This window comes from Lissotriton helveticus, chromosome 1_1 (assembly GCF_964261635.1).
Source record: "Lissotriton helveticus chromosome 1_1, aLisHel1.1, whole genome shotgun sequence".
NCBI lineage: Eukaryota > Metazoa > Chordata > Amphibia > Caudata > Salamandridae > Lissotriton > Lissotriton helveticus.
The window spans coordinates 2140371383-2140395036 of record NC_136057.1 but is presented as its reverse complement, the minus strand read 5'-3'; positions in this window follow the sequence as shown (position 1 = coordinate 2140395036).

Below are 23654 nucleotides of genomic sequence, written 5' to 3'. Positions count from 1 at the left end.
GGTCACAATTGTCAGAGAGAGGAAAGCCTGTGCCGTAAATACAACATGTCCTAGAATAAATTCACCAAATTGTAGCATCAATGTATCAATGATTCCTCATTTAATTTGGGCAACACAAGATCAAAAAGTATAAAAAATGAAAAGCCGACACGTGTTTCGCCCATCTGGCCATTCTGCCAAGGGCTTTCTCAAGGCATGTATCTCACAAAGTCACTTCTAGGTCCTGTGCAAAACTGCATGTAACGGATGGAAGTGTCTGTGGTCCTCTGGACACAGCCACATGCACATCAGTCTTGACCAATGGCAACAGCCCAGCACGTACTGCCAGGCCAGCTCCTTCTTGGACCAAAATGCAACTGGCCCAAGTCTGGTTTCACCCCTACTAGGGATCATCAGTCGGGTATAGCTTGGCTCCAGTGTTCTGTGTTCATGCTCCAGTGTCTCTGAAATTTGATTAAACTTTTCCTTACAAAGCAATTCAGTGAGCACGGGAATCATGCCTGCGTAAAACTGTCACACTTAGGGTATCAACTGCAACAACAGTGAGGTGATGGATGGTATGCTTGAATTAATCTCAGCCACTGGCATTATCTCAGGCCACATCTCAGTCCATCGTTGTCACCTCTTATGCCACCTGTTTGGACCCAGCCATATGGCAATCAGTCTTGCCTGTGCTCCAATAGGAACAGTCCAACCAAACTGCCAGGCACTCTGTACCGTTGCATCGTCATGTGTATCAAAAAAAGTCAACCAGCGCGTTTTGTCCACGTGCAAGTGGACTTCTTCAGGGCACAAAGAGAATAAGAGATATCCGTCCTCACATGAGAGAAGGAAAGTATTAGTTCCATTCATCTAAGATAATTGGGAGTATAATGTCAACTATCAGAAAAGAAAAGGGGATCCATCCAATAAGCTTAAAGCTTGGAGAGAAAATCGTAAGAATTGCGTAGTCCCCTGGGTCCAAATTGAGGTGATATGGTGTGTAAAATAAGAACAGACTTGGATATGGCCCAGAATAATTACCAGTGACTGAGACTAACTCGGGCACTGCATCCACCCTATTTTGTATAATTCAGCGTTAACACCCTATGGGAAGGCCCAGACCTGGGTAGCCTGCACTGAGTGCCACTGGAACCAAGCTACACATGACTGATGAGCCCTATTAGGAGCAAAACTGGTCTTGGGTTGCTTGTGTTCCGCTTAAGGGAGCACCTAGCCTGGCCGTTCAAGCTGTACTGTTTCCATTGGAGCAGGGTCAAGATTGATTTGCATGTGGCTCGGCCAATGGGGTGCAATATGACGATGGACTGGGATGTGGCCCAGAGTAACTAGCAGTAGCTGAGATTAATTCAAGCATTCCGTCCATCTCTTTTTTGTATACTTCAGTGTGACTCCCTTATAAAAAGGCCCCAGGTCCTTGATGGTTACCTGACTAGATTGTACAAAGCCTTTAAAGAACTTTTGACAGTCGCCGCTGGCGTGACTCGCGAGTGGAGGGGGAGGAGGGGGGGGGGTCATGCAGTCCAAACAGTCAGGGCCCACAGCATTGGGCACGCCACTCCTCCCCGACCCGCCATCCCCCAACCAGGCATATCCTTCTGCTTTCTCACAGTGTGAGAAGCAGAAACATAAACTGGTATTTAAAATACCATTTTATGTTTCTGCTTCTCGCACTGCGAGAAAGCAGAGGGGCGACGCTCCTCCGCCTTAATAGAGGAGCCGCCCTTGGCTATTGAACCCTTAGCTAGGGTCTTTGATCATTTTTCGACTTCACATAAAATTACAGACAGACTGGCGGAATCAGAAACGATCTTCTGATTTATACCCAATAATGATCCATTGAGTTTTTTTTTTTTTAAACTCTTTATTAGCAACTGCATATCATCACAGTATACATCAATACATGTTATCAGCAAGCAGTCTTTTCTGTTAACTCCCGCAACTAGTAATTCCAGACCTTCAACTTGCATTTGTACGCGCTTATTACCAACAGATCATATAAGTCGTGCACATTCTTAAATCTTAAAACACTACATTTCGCGCCTCTCCATTACAGTGCCACTGATATTACTGTGCATTCGGCGTAAACGTGTAACAATATCCCATGATCTTTTCGGTCTGATCTTTCCCCACCCACCCCTCTCCCACCTCCCCTTTTCCGTACGTCTCCTGGTCCATTCAAGTACCTGGTATATCGTCCATGGCCGCAATCATCAGTTTCTCAAGTAGTGTAGTCCTGCCCAGCTGCCCAACCTGTACTCTATCCGGGCTGGGTCGTTTCACAGCTAACCCACCTCGCTCCCTGCCCTGTCACTCCTATGGGTCGCCTGCCTGAATCAGCTGCTGCTCTCCCTCCATTTCCTTTACAGGAGCATCTGCTCCCACTCCTGCGCAATCGGGTATTTCCGTTGTCCTCCCTCTTCCTCCCTACGCAGAACCATTCCCTCTGCTCTGCCCCATCTGAGTAAGTCAGTACGCCACACCTCTAGGTCGGGAGTCCTGACAGATTTCCACCTCATGGTTAGTACCCTGATCGCCAACAACAGTGATAAGTCTAGGAACTTCACCTGGGCCTTGTGGTGTTTAGGGCGTTTCCGGTGCCCTATCAGGCACGGCAGTGCCTCTTCCGGGACCGGGAGGGCCGTGATTGTACTAAGGGCCTGGCATATCCCCTCCCAGTAGCCCCGCAGACGTGGGCACGCCCACAGCATATGGAGAAGGCCAGCCTCGTCAGCCCCGCACCTAGGGCAGCAGTGGGGGCAGTCTGGAAACATTTTATGTATTCTGTGGGGGGTAAGATATGCCCTGTGCAACACCATAGCTTGTATGAACTTAAACTTAACGTTCCGAGACACCTTTCTAGGGTGTTCTAGGACACCCTTCCAAGCTCCCTCCGTTAGCACCTCGCCAGAGTCTAATATCCAGGATTCCCGGAGTGAGTTAAGGGATATTGCAGCGTGTTCCCTAACCCCAGTGTAAAGCCAGTGTACCAGGCGTCCCCCATTACCCATGTAATAAAGAAGGTGAACTAGTTCGTGCTGTGGAGGTTTAACTCACTGTGGGGCCCAGTTAGTTCGTACATAATGTAACAGTGTGGCATGTAGGATGTAGAGCCTCGGGGGTGCCCCCGTGACGCGCAGAAAGGAGTCATGATCCAATAGTGTGTCGTCCCCAAAAAGATCCCCCACCGTGTCTACCCCTGTATCTGTCCAGGGTTGCAGTCTGTGTCGTGTCAGTCGTCCTTGCGGCGTCGGCACGCCCAGCAGAGGTATGTTGTCAGCGTAGGGCAAGGCCTCTGACGTGTACGCCAGTGCTTTCCTCCAGCACAGTAGAGCAGTGCGTAGTAGAGGGTGGCAGTCTCGGGGGATCCTGGCTCCAGGCAGGAGCAGAGAGTGTAATTCGCCCCGTGCCAGTCTGTCAGATGTGAGGTCAATCTCGTGTAGATCCCTACCTGCAATCCATCGCGCCAGCCACTGAAGCTGGCTCGCATAATAGTACCCCCAGTAGTCCGGCGCCCCCAGACCTCCCCGTTTGGTACTCAGTTGCAGTTTCCGGAGACTAATTCTCCTCCTTCCGGACCCCCAAACCAGCGTGGTTAGGAGCGTATTCAGCGTATCAAAGTCTTGTCGAGGGATAAGAACCGGCAGGTTGACAAAATAGTACAGTATACGAGGGAGCATCACCATCCTAGAGACGGCTATTCTACCCATGACTGTTAGGGGTAGCGACGTCCAGAATCCCACACTACCGCGCAGACCAGTAATGGCTCTTCGTATGTTCCCCTCGATCTGGTCCTCAGGTAGTCTGTATACATTAATCCCTAGGTACTTAAACGTGGACTGCGCTATTGGAATCAAGTATCCGCCAAATTGGATATGTGGGGGGTGATGTAGTGCCCTGAAGTAGAATCCTGTAGATTTCGCCGGGTTAACGGCCAATCCGGACATAGCTCCGAAACGGTCAAGTGTGGCCGCTATCGGCGCATGATCCCCTTCCAAGTCTCGGAAGTATAGCAGGATATCGTCTGCATAGATCGAGATCAAATTGTGGGTCCCTCTTATGGAGATGCCCACTCTCTCCGCGTGAGTCCTGAGCGCGATCGCTAAGGGCTCCAGCGTCAGTACAAATAACAGGGGCGACAGTGGGCAGCCTTGGCGGGTGCCCCTATAGATGGGGTAGCTGTCCGAGATGTATCTGCCGGTACGTGCGCTAGCCGTGGGGTTTGTATATAGCAGTCGTATCATTTTAAGCAGGGAATCCGGGAAGCCGAAGCGTCGTAACACTTCGAACATAAACGGCCATGTCAGGGAATCAAATGCCTGTCGGATGTCCAGCGCGACACAACTCGCCCTGGGCAGGTCTGGCGGTGAGGCCGCCATTAGAGAATGGAGTCTCCGCGTGTTTTGGGAGGTACGCCGTCCGGGGAGGAAACCACACTGATCCGGGTGGATCAGAGCAGGGAGTCGGGCCTGTATTCTCAGAGCTATAACCTTACTGAGTATCTTATACTCTGTGGAGAGCATCGAGAGGGGTCTATAGTTGGTCAGCTCCAGTGTATCCTTACCAGGTTTAGGAATGGAGGTAACTAGGGCCTGCATCGTTGATTCAGGTAAGTGCCCAGTCTCATACGACGTCTTGTATACGGCCTCCAAAACAGGCACCAGGGTGTCAGAATAAGTCCGGTAGAACTCCACCGGGAGTCCATCCATTCCCGGCGTTTTGCCCCGATTAAGGGATTGGAGTGCAATTTGAATTTCCTGCTGAGTGATAGGACCGGCCATCCCCTCACGCTCAGTCCTGGTCAGGGTCGGAAGAGGCAGATCCCGGAGGAAGTCACCGATCTCGTCAGCATCAGTCGTGGGGAAAGGGGCATACAAGGCTCTCAGGTGGCCCCGGAATGCCGTGTTAATCTCTGTCTGTGTGTGTACTAGTCTACCCGACCCGTCTCGAACCTGTGTGATAACCGGGGTTTCAGGGCGGTCTCGCACCAGGCGGGCCAGCAGAGCCTCGGATCTGTCCGCTTCAGCCTGCTGTCGCCGTAGGTACTCTTTGTGGTCTATGACCCGTAATGTTTCCAGTAGCTCCGCATGTTCTATGTTGCTAGTCTGTAGATCCCCCTTTCGGGTGGGATCCACGCTTGCCTCCCTCTCCAGGATTTTCAACCGTTCCTCAACCTCACACAGTTTCTTGTGGATTTCCTGCCGGGCTCCCACCAGTTGGCCTATGGCCGCCCCTCGTATTACCGCTTTCATGGCGTCCCACACCACCAAGTTGGACGTTGCCGTGTCCCAGTTCTCCCGGAAGTAGTTATCTAGGGCCTCTGATAATAACCTACGGAAGGGGCCATCTTCCAAGAGCCGCGGGTCGAGTCTCCAGGTCGGCACCGGGGACGGCACCCTACCCCACTGCAGATCAAGTGTGTGTGGTCTGTGATCCGAGAAGGTTTTAGCCAGATACTCGGTTGAGGAACACTTGGACAGCAGAGATGTAGAGCACAGGAATCTGTCCAGTCGTGTGTGTAGGTTGTGTACTGGTGAGTAGTAAGAGTATTCCTTGTGTGTTGGATGTAGTGCACGCCACACGTCTACAAGTCCCCATCCATCCAGCCAGTGTTGGAACATGTCTGTCGTTCTATGTATTCCGGTCAGTTGTAGTGGGGGGTGTGACCTATCTAACCCCACATCTAGTACCATATTCCAATCCCCTCCCAGGATCCAGGGAATGTCCACCCAGTCTGCCAACGCTCGACCAATCCCAGCGAGGAATGTGTCCTGGTCGAAATTGGGGGCGTAGACACTGCCCAGGACCAACAGGGTGCCGTCCAGTGTACCCTTCACCAGGGCATACCTTCCCTGCTCATCCACCCTCCGGTCCAGTTCTACAAAGTGGGTACCATGGCGCACCCAGATAGTAGCCCCCCTGGAGAAAGCGGAGTAGGAAGTGGAAATTACAGTTCCCCGCCATCTCTTCCGTAAGGTATTTGCTTCAGACCCTGTCAAGTGCGATTCCTGCATGATGGTGATTTGAGCGTGATTACGCAATAAGAATGCATGAATCCGGTGTCTTTTCTGAATGGCCCCAAGCCCACGCACGTTCCAGGTTGTCAGCCTATACCTCGCTATAGTTTCAGCCATGACCGGACCCAGGTATAATCACTGTATAACGCCATGCACTCTATATCGCACGGCACAATAACCTGCCAGGAGACGTACTTTAACCCTCCCCCGAACAAAACTAACCTGGGACAGCTTGAAAACATTGCTGAGCCGAACAAGAAAGTCTGCAACAGAACCAACCAAAGATGTGTGCATTCGCCAGTGGGGGGGCTGCCAGGCACAGATCTAACCCAATTAGCCATTCAGTTTGGTGCCGCCGGCTCAACGGCGCCGCCAAGGGCGTAAATATCAGGATACTACTTCCGAATATCTTCTGGGGGGTCCCACTCCAGTGTCAAGTTCTCTCGAAACCCCCTGCTATGTTGCATTAGTCCCTACCAAAGTCTCATTTGTGAGGCACCAGTAGTCTGTCCCGTCCCTCACAGGTGAACAGTACTTCGCAGTATCAGTCTCACACCCACACCGTCCCTCCTCCCACCTTTGAGTGTGCTGCCATTCGGCAGGTAACATAAAAAGGATACTATCACAACACAAAATACCTGGGGGTCAAGAAATGTAAGTCAATCAAAAAGGATCTCAACACCGATACTACACCAATAACACCCGTGAGAACATTGTGCATGTTAAAGGTGCCGGCCGAATCAAGGCTCAAGAGCATATGGAGAAAATTATTCCCATCAGAAGCCACACTGTACCGCCCTCTTTCTCATCATTTGGGTTCTCCTTACCCAGGAGGCAATAACGGCTGGTCAGATGTAACCGTAGCCGATAAATGTGACAAGTGGGAGGTATGTTGTGCAAAAAATTATAGAGGCTCCTGAATAAAGCAGTGTATAGTGATAATAGTGAAAAGTGAAAAGTAGTCGTAAAATTAGGTGAATTGGGTAGAGAAACAGGATTTATTAGTATCTCCCAATCCCTAAGGTTAAAAAGCAAGTGTAAGTGCGGGTTTGAAATAATAACCGTACTTGATAGTGGTCAACATGTTTCTGCATGTAACTAGAACAAAGTTTCCAATGCATTCATCAGGACCTTTGATGGTTAACACTACTGCTTGTAATAAAATATGAAAAAATATCACCTGAAAGTCCCAGGTGTGTACTCAACCGTATACTGTTATTGCGTTGCATCAGACGGTATTGGATCCAAACAGAAAGACAAAGACACAAAAACAACAAGAAACATGAATAAATCATATTCTCAGGGTTTTTTTGCAGTACAAACCCCGTGTGATGGAAACCCATTCACAACTATTCGAACATAACGTTCCAAATGACACTCACCCATAAGTGTTGGTTGAGAGGCTTCACCCCACCTGGCTGCAGCTCAGGTTGAAGGAGCACCGCTCTAAAAACAATATTATTTTGCTTTTAGAATTGATAAAACACCAATGTGAAAGAAATTAGAAAACAAGGTTTAGGCAGAGGTCAAGTATGGTTATTTTGTCACTCCATCGCTATTTTCCGTGGGTGCCCCACTATCACAATCACCCAGCACTCGTACCAGAGTGGAATATTCCGCTGAAGTAACCATCCAGGCGGAAACAGATGGCAAATTGCAAATGCAGGGAGCGAGTACGCTTTCAAAGGTTAACACAGCTCTTTGGAGCGCGTGTAGCTTCTGATCTTTCAAACGCGTGTTGTTGACTTAGCTTAATGCGCGTTTGAAAAGTAAGGCGCGCTGACTCTATTGCGCTAGAATAATCATATGGCAAATTGTAAATGCAGTGAGCGAGGGCGCTCTCAAAGGTTAGCACAGTTCTTTAGAGCGCGTATAGCTTCAGATCTTTTAGACGCGTTTTGTTGACTTTGCTGGATGCGCGTTTGCAATGTGAAGCGCGCTGACAAGTCAAAACGGGACGCCCGCCGCAATACACGGAGCGAGGCAGTTACCGCTCTCTGTCATACGCGAGTTTGGAAACAAGCAGGCAAACCCGAGTCTGTAAACAAGCCGGCCAGGCGGCCGCTTACCTTTCCGTCGGTGTCTCCGGGCAGTCGTCTGTACTGTCTGGGGGGGCACCGACGATCGCAAAGAACAGATGTTTGTATCTTCAGATCACGTGATTGGAAAGCAGTAACGTGATGCCGGGAATGCTGGGACAAGTAGTTCCAACTGCGTTTTCAGCAAAATTCATGTATATTTTTAATAAATACATATCTAGATGTGCAGAAGTACATTGTAGTATTACACAGATACATGACTAGGCCCTCCGATTAAAAAAGATATTTACAAGTGATCTTAAGTAGAATTGATTTATTGAGCCAGGGACTTAAAATACATTGTATGTTTTCACTCAGATAAATCACCAAGCCCTCTAATTGAAGAAGATATGGATTTTATATATATTTTGAGCCACAAGAAATGAAATAGAACTGAGGTCTATCTAATGGTGTAAGATTCATTTAAAGTGGTACTGATAGTCATTACGAGGATTAGAGGGAACTCCAGGGTATTGGCTCGTTCAAACCCTCCTTATCGCAGTTCAATCGGTAGACCCATTTTTGTTCTATTTTGAACAGGAAGCGACTGATGTCAGTGCAGGACTCCGGAATGTGAGGTTGTTCCAGGACTGTCCAACAAAAATCATCCGGGCCATGCCCTTTCTCCAGGAAGTGTGCCGTAAGACGGGTGGCTTGTTTACGGCAACGCACAGTACTTTTGTGCTCTTGTATGCGTGTCCTTATCTTCCTAGTCATCATCCCGACATATCGTAATGGGCACGGACATGTTATCTGGTAAATTAAGTTACTGCTGTTGCAGTTTGTAAATCTTTTTTGTGTCCAAGGGCGATTTGTCCCTATGTCCACCACAGTTGATTTACAAGTTTGGGGGCAGACTGTACATGATCCACAAGGGTGGTGTCCGACCACAGGGGGTAGGTCCCACAGTGTGCCAACTTGTCTGGGTTCCTTGTTTCGTGGGCGTGTATGAATTAGCTGATCTTTTATATTTTGTCCTCTCTTGAAGGCAAAGATTGGTAAGGCTATGTCGTCCCCGCCGGTTTTCAGGATGGACCAGTGTTTCTTTATGATCCGTTGCACTTGGTTAGAGTATAGTCGAACATCTTTGGCTTTCCTGGACCTGAGGTTACATGCAACTCCAACTGGAATCGAATCAGAGCTCTATCGGAAGCCTATGGCAAGAAACGCGCTCTTGCGATATGATAGCTGCCACCCACGGGCTCTGAGGGACAACCTGCCCTTCGGGCAATTCCTCAGAGTCCAAAGGAATTGTTCCAGTAAGGAAGCCTTCAAGACCCATTCACAAAATCTGGAATGTCAACTGATTGCAAAAAGTTATCCAAAGAAGATCATCCGCCAGTCTAAGAAGAGGGCTTCCAATAATAACAGGGAGTCCCTCCTGGAGATACATCCTCCCAAAGAGAAGACCAACCGCATTGCCTTTGTCAACACATTCAACTGTCGATCTAACCAAGTGCAACGGATCATAAAGAAACACTGGTCCATCCTGAAAACCGGCGGGGACGACATAGCCTTACCAATCTTTGCCTTCAAGAGAGGACAAAATATAAAAGATCAGCTAATTCATACACGCCCACGAAACAAGGAACCCAGACAAGTTGGCACACTGTGGGACCTACCCCCTGTGGTCGGACACCACCCTTGTGGATCATGTACAGTCTGCCCCCAAACTTGTAAATCAACTGTGGTGGACATAGGGACAAATCGCCCTTGGACACAAAAAAGATTTACAAACTGCAACAGCAGTAACTTAATTTACCAGATAACATGTCCGTGCCCATTACGATATGTCGGGATGACGACTAGGAAGATAAGGACACGCATACAAGAGCACAAAAGTACTGTGCGTTGCCGTAAACAAGCCACCCGTCTTACGGCACACTTCCTGGAGAAAGGGCATGGCCCGGATGATTTTTGTTGGACAGTCCTGGAACAACCTCACATTCCGGAGTCCTGCACTGACATCAGTCGCTTCCTGTTCAAAATAGAACAAAAATGGGTCTACCGATTGAACTGCGATAAGGAGGGTTTGAACGAGCCAATACCCTGGAGTTCCCTCTAATCCTCGTAATGACTATCAGTACCACTTTAAATGAATCTTACACCATTAGATAGACCTCAGTTCTATTTCATTTCTTGTGGCTCAAAATATATATAAAATCCATATCTTCTTCAATTAGAGGGCTTGGTGATTTATCTGAGTGAACATACAATGTATTTTAAGTCCCTGGCTCAATAAATCAATTCTACTTAAGATTACTTGTAAATATCTTTTTTAATCGGAGGGCCTAGTCATGTATCTGTGTAATACTACAATGTACTTCTGCACATCTAGATATGTATTTATTAAAAATATACATGAATTTTGCTGAAAACGCAGTTGGAACTACTTGTCCCAGCATTCCCGGCATCACGTTACTGCTTTCCAATCACGTGATCCGAAGATACAAACATCTGTTCTTTGCGATCGTCGGTGCCCCCCCAGACAGTACAGACGACTGCCCGGAGACACCGATGGAAAGGTAAGCGGCCGCCTGGCCGGCTTGTTTACAGACTCGGGTTTGCCTGCTTGTTTCCAAACTCGCGTATGACAGAGAGCGGTAACTGCCTCGCTCCGTGTATTGCGGCGGGCGTCCCATTTTGACTTGTCAGCGCGCTTCACATTGCAAACGCGCATCCAGCAAAGTCAACAAAACGCGTCTAAAAGATCTGAAGCTATACGCGCTCTAAAGAACTGTGCTAACCTTTGAGAGCGCCCTCGCTCACTGCATTTACAATTTGCCATATGATTATTCTAGCGCAATAGAGTCAGCGCGCCTTACTTTTCAAACGCGCATTAAGCTAAGTCAACAACACGCGTTTGAAAGATCAGAAGCTACACGCGCTCCAAAGAGCTGTGTTAACCTTTGAAAGCGTACTCGCTCCCTGCATTTGCAATTTGCCATCTGTTTCCGCCTGGATGGTTACTTCAGCGGAATATTCCACTCTGGTACGAGTGCTGGGTGATTGTGATAGTGGGGCACCCACGGAAAATAGCGATGGAGTGACAAAATAACCATACTTGACCTCTGCCTAAACCTTGTTTTCTAATTTCTTTCACATTGGTGTTTTATCAATTCTAAAAGCAAAATAATATTGTTTTTAGAGCGGTGCTCCTTCAACCTGAGCTGCAGCCAGGTGGGGTGAAGCCTCTCAACCAACACTTATGGGTGAGTGTCATTTGGAACGTTATGTTCGAATAGTTGTGAATGGGTTTCCATCACACGGGGTTTGTACTGCAAAAAAACCCTGAGAATATGATTTATTCATGTTTCTTGTTGTTTTTGTGTCTTTGTCTTTCTGTTTGGATCCAATACCGTCTGATGCAACGCAATAACAGTATACGGTTGAGTACACACCTGGGACTTTCAGGTGATATTTTTTCATATTTTATTACAAGCAGTAGTGTTAACCATCAAAGGTCCTGATGAATGCATTGGAAACTTTGTTCTAGTTACATGCAGAAACATGTTGACCACTATCAAGTACGGTTATTATTTCAAACCCGCACTTACACTTGCTTTTTAACCTTAGGGATTGGGAGATACTAATAAATCCTGTTTCTCTACCCAATTCACCTAATTTTACGACTACTTTTCACTTTTCACTATTATAACTATACACTGCTTTATTCAGGAGCCTCTATAATTTTTTGCACAACATACCTCCCACTTGTCACATTTATCGGCTACGGTTACATCTGACCAGCCGTTATTGCCTCCTGGGTAAGGAGAACCCAAATGATGAGAAAGAGGGCGGTACAGTGTGGCTTCTGATGGGAATCATTTTCTCCATATGCTCTTGAGCCTTGATTCGGCCGGCACCTTTAACATGCACAATGTTCTCACGGGTGTTATTGGTGTAGTATCGGTGTTGAGATCCTTTTTGATTGACTTACATTTCTTGACCCCCAGGTATTTTGTGTTGTTATAGTATTGTTTGGGGCATGTACCTGGTTGGTCGTTAAACCCGCCCTGAGACCCTCCACCAAATATTTGTTGTGAACATAAAAAGGATACCAGTGGGCTTTAGGGTATGCAGTTCCCATCTCCGCCGGCCATCACTCGCGTCCATTGTCCAGCAGTTCATCAGCAGCTCTGGGCGTCACCGTCGGGAACAATACCATACTGTGCTCAGAGTCCGAATGGATCGTGCTATCGTCCGTGTCCGTATTAATAGCAGCCCGATCTTCCCTGAAGCTGCCCACCAGATCGACGGCTCCCCGCCTCTCATCTTCCTGCTGTTCTCGTGAGGGCCTCCTGCATCCCGGCTCCATGCCCGAGGTGAGGGATGTTTCATCCGCTTGTTCCGGGTCTCGCTGGGACATATCCGCCAACGTTCCTGGGGTTTTGGTCTGGTCCCCTTCAATGTCCATCACCTCGAGCCATTCCTCCACATCCGTGGGACTTTCGAAGAAGTGCATCTTCTTACCGTACACTATCTTGAGGCGGGCCGGAAACCGCAGAGCATACCGTAGCTTGGCCTTCTGGAGTCTCTTCTTAACCTCGAAGTACGATGATCGTTGCTTCTGTACCACATTAGTATAGTCTGGATACAGGGAGATGCGCCGGTTTTCAAACTCTATGAGGGATTTTTCTCGAGCCTTTTGCAGCAAAGTGTCCCTGTCTCTATAATTGAGTATCCGCACAATCATCGGGTGCGGCGGCCTGCCAGGCTTGACCTGCCCAGTGGGGATTCGGTGCGCCCTCTCCACACAGAACATTGACGACAGTCCCTCTGGGGCCACATAGTCGCGAAACCACTGTTCCATGAATTCGGTCGCGCGGGCCCCCTCGCTCCGTTCCGGCAGGCCTATGACGCGGACGTTATTCCGCCGATTGCGGCCTTCCGCGTCCTCCACTCGATCCATCAGGGACACTACCTGTTGCTTCAGCTGTTGGACAGAGGCCGAGTGGTCCGCCACCGTCGGCGTTATATCTGCTATCGCTAATCCTTGGTCTTTGACTTTGTCGGCCAATTTAGTGTGGTCAGCTTTGAGTAAAGAGAGGTTGGTAGTCAGGGTACCCAGTTGTGATTCCATCGCCATCCTAGAGTCTCTGATCTCCTTTAAAATTAGGTCTAGTTTGTCCATTTGTTGGTCCCCCCTGGGGCCCCGGCTGGGTGTCTTCGGGTGAGCTTCCTCCGCTGCGATTGTCTGGGTGGTCACAGCCGTGCTGGGTCCTTCTCGGCCGTCCGGTGGTTTGGTGTTTTTGCGTCCCATGGTCGGTACAGTTCAGATATGCTCAGCCGTGCCAGGAGAGTGCCCCACAGAATGTCGCCAATAACTTCAGGCGTCCCCGCCAGTACTCGTGCCCACTGCCTCTCACCCTGGGGGGTCCTCCTACAGGGCCCTCGCTCTGGCCAGCCCCTCTCTCCAGTGTCCAATGCGCCTCAGTGTCTGGGGCTCTGGTGCAGCCCAGGCCGTCTCGGTGGTAGCGCGGAATCCACTCACCCTGGGGGGTCCTCCTACAGGGCCCTCGCTCTGGCCAGCCCCTCTCTGCAGTGTCCAATGCGCCTCAGTGTCCAGGGTTCTGGTGCAGCCCAGGCCGTCTCTGTGGCAGCGCGGCGTCCACTCACCCGGGGGGTCCTCCTACCGGGCCCTCGCTCTGTCCAGCCCCTCTCAGCAGTGTCTAATGCGCCTCAGTGCCCAGGGTTCTGGCGCAGCCCAGGCCGTCTCGGTGGCAGCGCGGCGTCCACTCACCCTGGGGGGTCCTCCTACAGGGCTCTCGCTCTGTCCAGCCCCTCTCTGCAGTGTCTAATGCGCCTCAGTGCCCAGGGTTCTGGCGCAGCCCAGGCCGTCTCGGTGGCAGCGCGGCGTCCACTCACCCTGGGGGGTCCTCCTACAGGGCCCTCGCTCTGTCCAGCCCCTCTCTGCAGTGTCTAATGCGCCTCAGTGCCCAGGGTTCTGGCGCAGCCCAGGCCGTCTCGGTGGCAGCGCGGCGTCCACTCACCCTGGGGGGTCCTCCTACAGGGCCCTCGCTCCGTCCGGGCCCTCGCTCCGTCCAGCCCCTCTCTGCAGTGTCTAATGCGCCTCAGTGCCCAGGGTTCTGGCGCAGCCCAGGCCGTCTCGGTGGCAGCGTGGCTTCCCGGTCAGGCTACGGCGGGAGACGGGCCCCCAGGCATTCAGGGACGCAGCCGATTCCAGCAAGCCGCCTGGGAGGAAGGATTGGGGAGACAGAGGGAGCGGGGGTGGGGGGGAGCGCCGTACAGAGCAGTGTCCAGGTATCGTCGCCCCCGCCTCCCTACCTTCAGCGGTGTCGCTGCTGCGTCTCCATCCAGCGCCCAGGGTCTGCCAGGCCGTATCGGTTCCGGGCGCCCCCTGCAGTCAGGTCGTTCCGGCCTCGGGGCAGTTCTCACACCGCGGGGCACCCAGGCGGTCCGGTCAAGGCTCCGGGCGCTCAACTGCACCTCCCGGTCCGGGCGCGGCACTTCCGGTCAATAGTGCCCGAGGTCCCTCGGGCCTGCTCCCAAATCTCGTCCCCGGCTCGCCACGAGGAGGGAGGCCGCAAATGTCTGGGGCGCTCCTCCGTCCGGACTTCGTCCCCGCTCCTCCCAACTTGGGTCAGGGGTTCCACTTGTCTCCGCGACTTCCAAGCCGCCTGCTTCGAACCGTTTGAGCCTCCCCAGAAGCTCCTTTCAGGATGGTGATGCCCCGGCGGCACCGGAGCTCTAGCAGACTCCGTCCGCCATCGTAGCTTGCTAGCCACGCCCCCATCCATTGAGTTGTGACTCACACCGCCTCATAGTCCGACTTCATATTGATGTGAAACTCTACACTAAAATCCTAATCCTTATATGTCATCTGGAAAACCTCTGGCCCAATCTAATCCTCCCAGCTTAATTGGGCTTCATGAAAAATAGATACAAAACACACAAGAAAGAAGACCAGGTCAAAATGGTAGTGTGCTGTCCTGAATGGAGAGTAGGAATCACAAGGATACCTGTGTGGATAAGTATATTGGGTCACACCGGGTTGGAAAAATCCCATCAGACCACCCTCTTGGCGGCATATCATCATGTGGGAATGGGCAGTCATTGCATCTACCGCCCATGTAGCGGTGCGGAAATGGAGAACAGCGTATTTTGCCACAGTTGTGCCCAAAATAAAGTACAGGAAAAGTGCAGTGCTATGAAAAAAGTGATACTTAAAAATGACTACCTAGACTAAAGAAATAGTTTATCGAAATAAGTGTAGGTGTCAAGATTAAAACCACGCCTAGTAGTAGAAAAGTAGAGCTACATTATGGCGCTGTGTAGAATGGTCAACTAGTTTCAGCTAGATGGAGTATTACTCCAGCTTTCATCAGGACCTTGGAAAAGGTAGGCTACTGCAACACAATATAATGTGAAGGGTGTACAAATATGAGAGAGCAATAGTTGCATCAAAATACTTTAAAACGAAAAGTGTCACCCGAGACTTGGAACCTCTATATCTTCTGAAGACAGGAAAAGAATATTCTACCTGTCAAGGAAACAAAAGATACCATGTATGCATTTCCACACAGGAGTCAACTTAACCCCACTTGCACCATCAAGACAAACCACACCTGCGTGAACATTTTACGTTCCGCATTCTAAATAAGCATATTAGCTTTATCACGAAGAGGCATTTCCTCACAGTGATACTCACCCAGCTTTGTGTGGGTGAAAAACCTCACCTCGCCCGGCAACCGCTCGGGAAATTGAGGCCCCGCTCTAATGTGTAAAAAAAGGGACACAGTTAGCGCACAAATCAAAAAGTGTCCAGCCCAATCGCAATACACAAAAACCCAATAGACGTGTGATAGACTCCTGGCTACCCAAACCTCGCCTAACCCCGCCACTGAGCCAACCTCAAATGTTAGCGATAAATAGAAAACCCAGAAACTCGGGTAACAGTACTGCCAGTGATGACCCTATATCGCCCCTTAACTCAGGTTGTAAATAGCACTGTGGGGTAGCAGCCAGGGTAATGCTGTCAACTCGAAAAATGCCCAAGACTCAAGGAGATGTCCAGAATGCCACTGCTAGTGCCAAGATAAGCAACCGGTTGCTACCCCACAGTGCTATTTACAACCTGAGTTAAGGGGCGATATAGTGCTCCCTGAACTCCAGCTGAGCACTTTTGCGCATGCGCGTTGAGCAGTGCCGGATTTGCAAGATCTGACCTCCCCGGGCTCGCCTCCTGACAACGCAGGTGAGCACGTTTGCTTGTTTGAGATTCATCCAGTTACAAACTAATGGTCTCAGTAGTGACTACAATTGGCTGACCCAATAGGAAGCCTTAATATTTATAAACGAACGGGCGGTTTCGTCGGTGCCTTCCCTTCCGCTCGGCTACGAGCGCGGGCACCGACGGACAGGTTAGTTCGACGAGGTTGCGATGAACAGATTAGTATATATAGGTTGCTAAGACAGGTTCCCAACACTCAATATGGGCGAAGACAATGCTGGGAGTGAACAATTTCTATTATTTCTATGAACAGTGTTCGTAATTCATGTATATATTAAAAAAAATTGTGACTGTGTTTTTCCCGGTTGCTTATCTTGGCAGTAGCAGTGGCATTCTGGACATCTCCTTGAGTCTTGGGCATTTTTCGAGTTGACAGCATTACCCTGGCTGCTACCCCACAGTGCTATTTACAACCTGAGTTAAGGGGCAATATAGGGTCATCACTGGCAGTACTGTTACCCGAGTTTCTGGGTTTTCTATTTATCGCTAACATTTGAGGTTGGCTCAGTGGCGGGGTTAGGCGAGGTTTGGGTAGCCAGGAGTCTTATCACACGTCTATTGGGTTTTTGTGTATTGCGATTGGGCTGGACACTTTTTGATTTGTGCGCTAACTGTGTCCCTTTTTTTACACATTAGAGCGGGGCCTCAATTTCCCGAGCGGTTGCCGGGCGAGGTGAGGTTTTTCACCCACACAAAGCTGGGTGAGTATCACTGTGAGGAAATGCCTCTTCGTGATAAAGCTAATATGCTTATTTAGAATGCGGAACGTAAAATGTTCACGCAGGTGTGGTTTGTCTTGGTGGTGCAAGTGGGGTTATGTTGACTCCTGTGAGGAAATGCATACATGGTATCTTTTGTTTCCTTGACAGGTAGAAGATTCTTTTCCTGTCTTCAGAAGGTTTAGAGGTTCCAAGTCTCGGGTGACACTTTTCGTTTTTTGATGCAACTATTGCTCTCTCATATTTGTACACCCTTCACATTATATTGTGTTGCAGTAGCCTACCTTTTCCAAGGTCCTGATGAAAGCTGGAGTAATACTCCATCTAGCTGAAACTAGTTGACCATTCTACACAGTGCCATAATGTAGCTCTACTTTTCTACTACTAGGTGTGGTTTTAATCTTGACACCTACACTTATTTCGATAAACTATTTCTTTAGTCTAGGTAGTCATTTTTAAGTATCACTTTTTTCATAGCACTGCACTTTTCCTGTACTTTATTTTGGGCACAACTGTGGCAAAATACGCTGTTCTCCATTTCCGCACCGCTACATGGGCGGTAGATGGAATGACTGCCCATTCCCACATGATGATATGCCGCCAAGAGGGTGGTCTGATGGGATTTTTCCAACCCGGTGTGACCCAATATACTTATCCACACCGGTATCTTTGTGATTCCTACTCTCCATTCAGGACAGCACACTACCATTTTGACCTGGTCTTCTTTCTTGTGTGTTTTGTATCTATAATATAGGGGCATGAGTTGACAGGTCATTAAATTATTTCCCCTTTGACCCTCCGCACATTTGTTTTTATAATACTTCATGAAAAATAGACAAACTCAAGGTAACGTCTGGTTAGCCCTTGATCTGATGGATTCTGTGTCCAGATGCCGTTCTTAGATAGATGCTCCTTCTCTCACTTGACGTAGAGAAGGTATTTGATAAGGCTGACTGGAGCTTCTTGTACAGCCTCTTACATAAAATGATCTTAGGTTAAAATATGCCCTCTTATATACAGGCAAATTTGAACAACCCTAATAATAAACTACTGATTAATGGATTGACAACACCTTCTATGCCTGATTCCTGGGTATAAGTTAGGGTTGCTCTCTTGCTCCTTCCTTTTTTATCTTTACCATGAACCTTTTATACAGTAAATCAGAAATAACCCCCACATCAAAGGAGTACAACCAGGGCCACTAGAATTATCCAATTCTGCAGCCCCTAATTTTTTTTGCAAAATTATGGATTTGCAGCATTTGCCACATATTTCGTCATCTGCTGCATAATTTGAAGATTTGAACAAAAAAATAGTTTCTAGCTCATATGGATACTTAGTAAAAATTTGCAACACTTGTTGCTGTGCAGTGGAAGGCACTTCTCAAAGGTTGACTGTTAACCTTCCAGTTGCATATTGCTGTATTTTGGTATTACACTAGTACTAATGAGGTGCAACCTTTGTCCAGGCGGTGTGAAAATGTGTGAAAATGACAAAATAATGAATTGATACTACCAGAAAATATGCCACATTATTCCGAATAATTTGCATTTTCTTGCCTCATAATTTAGTAAACCCTGACGCATAATTCGGTTCCTCCTTGCTGCATAATTCCAGTGTGTCACGGTTCTCACCTGATTAAGCTCCACAGGAGTAGCATGGAAAAATGCAAATGCCCCCACTCTCCTACCACAGTATCCAGCAGTTCACTCAAATGACACAAATGAACTAGAGGACACCCCTGCGGAGAAGAGAGAAGGGGAAAGAGAAATGTGCTGGCAGTATAGCAGATTCTGATGTACTTCTGATTGTGATCATACAGAACATCTCTCTGACTACCACCTTGGAAAGTGTAACATATAGGCAAAATATTATAAACCTTGTCATTAGAATAAGATTAAATATTCAAATAAAGTTTATAATAATTGAGCCCTATTTGAATACCTGTCAGAATACTTTATCTAGCTCAGCATGGGCTTCTCTGACATCTGATGTCTTTTAAATAATGCTTCTAAAAGGTTAATAACAAATGTTAACCTTTTGTAAACGCATATTACTTTGTGTTACATGCTGTAATGCCTCCTCTTTTGATCTGCTTTAAATTATTGTGCATTTTTGCATATTTCTTACTGTGACACTGAATTTTACAAAAGGCTCCTTTCTTTCCTCTTCTAGTGTATTGCAGGGCAGTGGTGTAAATGTGTATATGATCGTTATTCAGTGGCCCTGAGTACAGATAGGACCCTCTATGAAAATATTAGCACTTTCCGCAGATGATATTCTCTGTTTCATCCGGAACCAGAACAATCCCTGCTTCACTTAGCTACAGAATGCCAACATTTTGACAAGGCTTCCAGATTTCTCATTAATTATAACAAATCTATTGGTTTATGTGTTCCTGAGACTTCAAGTACTACACTTGAGGCTGTCTGAACCTTAAACTTCAAAATATCCACGGCAAATACTAGATTTGAGGCTGCCTGGACCTCAGGCTTCAAAATACCCACTGCTCTGTATCCTGTTGTATGAAGCCAACCTGTCTCCACTATTTGATACCTTTTAAAGGACCTCTACTGCTTGAGCAAGATGGAATTCTAACGGTTTGGTAACATCATAACCTTAAAAATGAATTTTCTTCGATAACTACGTTAAGTCTGCCTGACATTACAGCTCCTGTTTTCCCCAACCACTTTCAAAATTATTCAAAATACGTTATTAGGCTTTAAATGAGAAAATCAAAGTGTCCAAACAAACTTTGTTTAGATCTATATATGAAGGGGGCTTATATTTTCATTGTCTAGAAATACATCAAAGCTACACAATTGCGACCCTTGATAGATATTCTCCAAAGCAACTCGAGAAAAGTATTAGTTCAAGTAGAAAGACATTATTCAAATTTACTCTACATAATATTACAGTTATCTTCCAAGGCAACAAATAGGGAAAGGCTACTATATCCAGCACCTTGGGCCAATAGTGGCCCCAAGGACCCCATCCCACATGGCCCAGCCAATTCCTAAAGGGGGAGGGGGGCTGTACGGCACCTCCTGGGGTGGATTTCAACCACAGGAACCCCATCCACCGGGGCCCAGCATATTTTGTGGGGGAGGGGGGCATGTGTCCCCCTCCCAGCGACTCTTTTGGCTGTCGAGACCACATCGCCCGGGCTTGGTGTATATTTTTAGGGGAGGGTAGTAAGTGCCTCCCTTCCCTGGGCTGATTTAAACCTTGGGGACCGCATCTGTCTTTCCATAAAAGTGGTACTTTTTGACGAGTTTGCGCATGGAAAGGTGATCCATCAAGCGGGGGCCGAGTAAATGGGATGGTCCCAAAACACGTTTTCCCCATTCATTTCTCCATAGGAACTTTAGACAAGCCTACAGCTCAAACCTCTGAATTTGGCAGAAAGCTAGAGCTTGCTCCAGAAAGAGTAGATTTTGTATATTGGTGTTGGCGGGCTTTGGGAGTAGTCTGGGTGTAGTGGACCATGTGAGAAACCCCTCTCAACTCACATCCATATAGCTTTGCCACAAATCGGTTGACCACCATTGCTCCTTTGCCGTTGCAGCACCACCGCTCTGATCAAGTGCAGTGCACGTACATGTTAGCCTTTGAGACCACTTTTTTAAAAATCTCAGCAATGAGCTGGAAACCGCTGTGAGTACCCACACATACACTAACTATCAAGACTACCCAATGGCCATCGGCCTTATTTAAGACATTTGTGGATCTGTGATCACACCTGCCGTCACAAGGAGGAGGGGAATTATTTGCGGGACTCAACCTATCTGGGGTACCTGGTGCATATCTTGGCTATTCCTGATCTACCAGGGTTCTGATCCCCACGACTGATTGTGGGGCACTCTGGGTTGTCCGGTGCAGAGTGACTGCAATACGCGCCCAACAGGTGTGTAACACGACCACTGGACTCTAACACATTTCATTCATTGAGGCTAACAAAGGCTCTAGGTACCAGTCCATAGACAGATCCTCTGCCTCTCAGGCTGATCCTTCAGACAGAGAAGATGTGGAAATGTGTATGTTGATGCTTCATATACAAAAGTCTCACCCCCATAGATGCTAAGATGAACACACTCTTAATCAGGGTGGGTAAGTTTACACATGCCCTTAACAAACAAACAAAGCGCACCAGGACAGAGGAGGGCAGCATCTCCCAACTTTCCCAACATCATTAGAGGATGATACATCCGGCCACCATGAAAAACTGGATATGGGTAAGGTACTCAATGTTATTAGAGCAAACTTTCTAACTTCCACACAGGCTGGCAGGCATCTGTTATGGCTGTGTTGATAGGCCGACACCCTGGATTCTCCGGAAGGGTGACCCCGCACTGGAGTACAATGTTACATGTTATGTTTGGGTAAATATACAGATGTTTAAATGGTTTGATTTGATGTTTTTTTACTGGCAGGTTGGGGTGGCTGGTGTAGGGGGTTGGAGTTTCACACAGCAAAACCAATTACAGACTGACTTCTGTCCTTACTCAGGGCCTACATGGGTTCTAAGGGTGGTGCATCAACAGACAGGCCCCGCAAGTGCTTGGGCTGGCAGAGATATATTGTCATTAGGACTACAGTCACCAAACATCCTAGATGGACGACCCATCTAAGCATCGCTCTACCTGACTGTTGACATGGAACGTGAGAGGTCTAGACAACTTTCACAAGATCAGACAAGTCTTGGCGTACCTCGACCATCCCAAAATAGATATCGCTTTCCTACAAGAGATGCATATTCCACAGCAGTCACAACTCTTCCACATCATGACCACGCACGACCTGAGAGATCTCTAGAGAACTCAATTCCCCACCAAAACGGAGTGCACACATGTTTCCACAGCTCATGGGTCCTGGGGACTCTTGGACTGTTGGTTAGGCCCTGTAGATGCCATTTGATGAACAACAGGGATAGAACATCTAATTACTTTAAAAATAAAGGCTCAGGGCGTGGCTAGCAGCCGACGATGGCGGCCGCAGCGTAGAGAGGCTCCCGAGTAACGGCGGCTTCCCACGACTATCCGTCGCATTAATCCTGAATCTTTTAGTGCTGGAGGGAGAGGAGCGGACCCGGAGTCCGTGCGGCACCCAACGCTGCAAAATTGGACTCGGTGGCGGCACAGACGAGCTTCTGTACGCGGAGCAGGACCCGGAGGTGCGGAGGGCCTACGGCCAGCCTAGAAGCAGCGGGGTCGCGGAGAGCGGGTGTCCGGCCGGAAGTTGCCCTGGAGCGGCGGAGGAACGGCAGGAAGTGTCGGTCACCGGACGCGCGGTCTGAAAAACCCGCAGTCGTGCCTCCGACGGTCCCGAAGTAAGTGCGGCCCCCCGCGACGCCTGGAACAGCCTTACAACGCCAGTTGCTCTGATCGAGGGCGCGTTCTGGCCCTCTGGCAGCGGCAGTGCAGCCGCCATTCCTTCGCGCCTTGCACAAGCGGCGCCCCGGCACCTGACAGAAACTCCCCCATCGGGACTATACTGGCCCCAGTTCACAGGACCACTACGTGGGGGACGGCGGGTCCCTGAGGGGCCCCTTCATTACTGTGTTCGACCCCCTGCACGCGATCCGCGGGGGGGACACCTGAAGGAGTGGTGGAACTCCCGGCGGCTGGCGCCCAGAGTGGGGTGCACACCGCCATACCTTTTGGCAGACTTCACGAAGACTTCACAAGGATTAGGGGATCGAGCGACCGCCTTGCTCCTAAGGCCACAAACGGTACCACTGCGCAGATTGCCACAGCCCTTGCCGGCGCTCAGCGATACATACCCGAGGTGCCCCCTAACGGCTATAAGTTTGAGGGGAGGACTCTTCACCCCCTCGCTGTGAACTGCAAGCTGCGCCCACGACAGGAGTGTTTTGCTGGTGCGGCCGTGGACGGAGCGAACGCTGGCATATCGTGAATCTTGGCGCCGCCGACACCACTCATCACCATGTCAAACAGGGGCCCCAAAAATACCTCCACCCAAGCCAGACTGGATAAATTTGCGTATGAGAGGCAGACGCCTCCCCAGGAACAACGCAAAAACGCCGGGAAAGCGGCAGACACGGATGGGGCTAAGAAGGCCACGCTTGAAGATGTCCTGGCGGCGTTGGCGCAGGTGCAGGAGACGGTCGGGGCGACCGCCACTGAAGTCACCCTGATACGGGCGGACCTCCAAAAAATGAACGAGAGGGTCAAGCAAGTAGAGGTCGTCACCAAATCTTTGGTAGAGGACGTGTCTGAACTGCAGACGGCAATGGAGCGACTTCAAGCTGACAACAAACTACTGAGGGACAAACTGGATGACCAGGAAGGTCGCTCCAGACGCAACAACGTCCGAATCTTAGGCGTGCCGGAGTCCGAAGATACGGGGGCGATGGACCTCTACGAGGAGGGCTTGATAAAAACCCGACTTCAACCTAAGGGACTCTCAAACTTTTTTTCGGTAGAAAGGGCCCACCGCGTTCCGGGGGGAAAACCGAAGACAGGAGGCCCTCCGCGGCCGATACTAGCACGACTATTTAACTTCAGGGACCGAGATGCCATTCTGCAGGCCGCCAGGGTGGCACCTGCTATTCAAATTCAAAACT